Consider the following 2,952-nt stretch of genomic DNA (forward strand, 5'->3'; position numbering starts at 1 on the left):
ATGATCTCTCCTTCTGGGGGGCGGTCAGACTCTTACTGACTAAAAAATACCAACGTGATGTGTTTTTTAGTCATGTAAATTATTTGCATGTAAGCATTAAATTATTCATCAACATAAAATGCTTAATTATAATGAATTCTTTAAATTCAAGTATTATAAATCGCAAAACTTTTAGTTAAAATTGCTGAATATTTTAACGTCTATTTAGAATGCATAACGAAACTGACGGACAGAAAAACAATTTATCAAAGTAAGAGTACTCGCACACTGCAAACTTTGAGTCGGCCATAGTTTGTTTTGGCTTATAAATCAGTATGAAGATGAATGGTAGTACGCACATTACAAAGATCAGGTATTATATGTCAGGTATGTACTGACAAACCTGACAACCGACCTCTGCTTTAGAACTTTCCTCTCGAGTATGAGGGTGTGGGGTCGATTCCAGTTCAGGCAAGTACCAATGCAACTTTTTAAAGTTTGTATGTACTTTCTAAGTATATATTGGACATCAATGGCTGATAAAAACGTGAAGAAAAACATCTTGAGGAAACCTGGACTATATGTATAGTCTGAAATCAATAACCTGCATTGAGCAAGAGCTCTATAAAGCTGGCAGTACAAAGTGGGCAAAAATTAAAAAAAAAAAGCTCAAAATTTGTTGCTAATTAGTTGCCAAATAATCGATTTTTTTGCTTTTGCCGATTTCGAGAAATCGTCAACAATGCTAGCTTCACCATAAGCTGGCATGGATTATAAGATAAAAGTAAAGGTAAAATAAACAAAATCACTACAAATTTGTTGCTAATTTGTTGCTAATTTGTTGCTGTATAACCAAAATAAATTTGAGGTGCAAAAATTTTTTTTTTCAAATAGAAAATTTTTATTTGCTTTGCGTGCTTGAATGTCAATTGTTTCATGAAAAAAATATGAAATAAATTTGTTGCTCGTCACAGAACTGTTCCTTGTCACTTAGAGAACCAGCAACTAAATAGACACCCGACGATCGGGTGTCTTGAACTTCGGTGACTAACAAACCGGCCATGCTGGCTTGAATATCGATTTTTCCGGTGAAAAACGTGGAAATGAATTTGTTGCTCGTCACAGAGGTGATTAATGTCTCTCAGAGAACCAGCAACTAAATAGACACCCGACGATCGGGTGTCTTGAACTTCGGTGACTAACAAACCGGCCATGCTGGCTTGAATGTCGATTTTTCCGGTGAAAAACGTGGAAATGAATTTGTTGCTCGTCACAGAGGTGATTAATGTCTTTCAGAGAACCAGCAACTAAATAGACACCCGACGATCGGGTGTCTTGAACTTCGGTGACTAACAAACCGGCCATGCTGGCTTGAATGTCGATTTTTCCGGTGAAAAACGTGGAAATAAAGGAGAATGGCAGATTTCGTACCGCATATTTTTGTCGTTGTTCAGTTATAGAATTTGTACCAATTATTAAGGCAACTAAGCCATTTATTTTCATGTTAGTGTAGTATTTTTAGAACTCCGGATTAATTAATTATACCAATTAAAAGATTCAAGTAATTAAACGTAATATAATCTTAAACTAAACGCAACTAAACGTAGTTCTGTTTTTAGAAGTTGCCATTTGTAAAATATCACGAGGCTCGAAATGATAAATAATTATTTAAACATAGAAATAACAGTAACTATAATTAACCAATTACATATTATACCTTAAAATGAATAATTATTGCATACTATCTTAATAATTAACAATTTAATTATATAAATTATTTTCACCATCAATGTTTTTATTTTGTATTGGCAATTATTTTATTGACAGGTAACGGATATCTTTCAGAGTCTAGTCTCTGTCTGTCAGTGTCTGTTCAGTTCTTTGCTGTTGTTTTGGATTGTGGTTTGTTACTGCATCTGAGCAATTTAAGCAAATTATCTGGTCATTTTTACGTTGAGTCGAGGAACTGCTCCTCCGTACTCTATCTGTTGATAGTACTTTCGCGAAAGGACGCTTTATTACTTGTGTTGTGTGTGTGTACGTGCTTTAAAATGACGAGTTTGCAATGCATCAATTGCAACGTTCGCTTGTCGCGAATACGAAGGCACGCTTTATCCGATGAGAGTGAAGATATCGTCAATACTATTCGGCTGTGGACATATCCTAGAGATGTAAGTAGTTTTTAAATAACATTTTGCGTACGAGTGTGCCAGTTACGAAGTGAGAACTTTTACGTGTTAAAAAGTAGACTCACCATATAAACTACACAATTTCATACTAAAATAATATGAATGTACCTAAAACTAATCTTAACATTATTTGAAAAAATAACAAACATTGTTGTGGTTGTAAAAATATTTACAGTTTGTCCTGTAAACGATCATTGTTGTGTTTGTACATTAACAAACATATAAGTGATCTCTTACATGTATTGTTTACTTGCCTAACTTGGTTTGTGTAACACTGTTAAAATAGTTATTTAAAGCAATGTTGAATCATACTCAAAATCACTTAAATATTTTCCAGATAACACCTGCTGACCATGTTGCCGCACGGAACATATATTTGAATGATCTGCAAGTAGTTGTTCTGGGTCTGGGTATTTCTGCACATGAGTTTCTATGTTGATGAAATAATACTAAGAATAGATTAAATAATTATAAGAACAATAAAATAGATGTATATTCCTACAAAAACAAAGTTGTTTTATTATACCACACTCGAAACCCGAGAACTTGACCATTATCAAACTGTTGCAGTCCGCTGCTGGACAGGTATCTCCTAAATGCACTCTACTGAGTGGGAACGATCCTTATCTATCTATCTATTTACCTAATTGTACGTACCTACCTAAAACACACCCAAGATTAAGAGACAAGCTAGGTAGAACATTTATTTTATCATTACCATAACAATGTTTATGTACCTAGCTAAAACAACTTACATGGGTACACTGTAGTACATAACCTTAAA

General features: G+C 34.0%; 1 long non-coding RNA gene across 1 annotated transcript; it reads left to right on the top strand.

Annotated features, from left to right (window-relative positions):
- Window positions 1-1,395: 1,395 nt before the first annotated feature.
- On the top strand, window positions 1,396-2,679 carry LOC126056229 (uncharacterized). The gene is made up of 2 exons (XR_010277962.1): window positions 1,396-2,150; window positions 2,506-2,679. It is a non-coding gene; the product is annotated as an uncharacterized LOC126056229 (long non-coding RNA).
- The last annotated feature ends 273 nt before the right edge of the window (window positions 2,680-2,952 follow it).

Source organism: Helicoverpa armigera, chromosome 29 (assembly GCF_030705265.1).
Source record: "Helicoverpa armigera isolate CAAS_96S chromosome 29, ASM3070526v1, whole genome shotgun sequence".
Lineage (NCBI taxonomy): Eukaryota > Metazoa > Arthropoda > Insecta > Lepidoptera > Noctuidae > Helicoverpa > Helicoverpa armigera.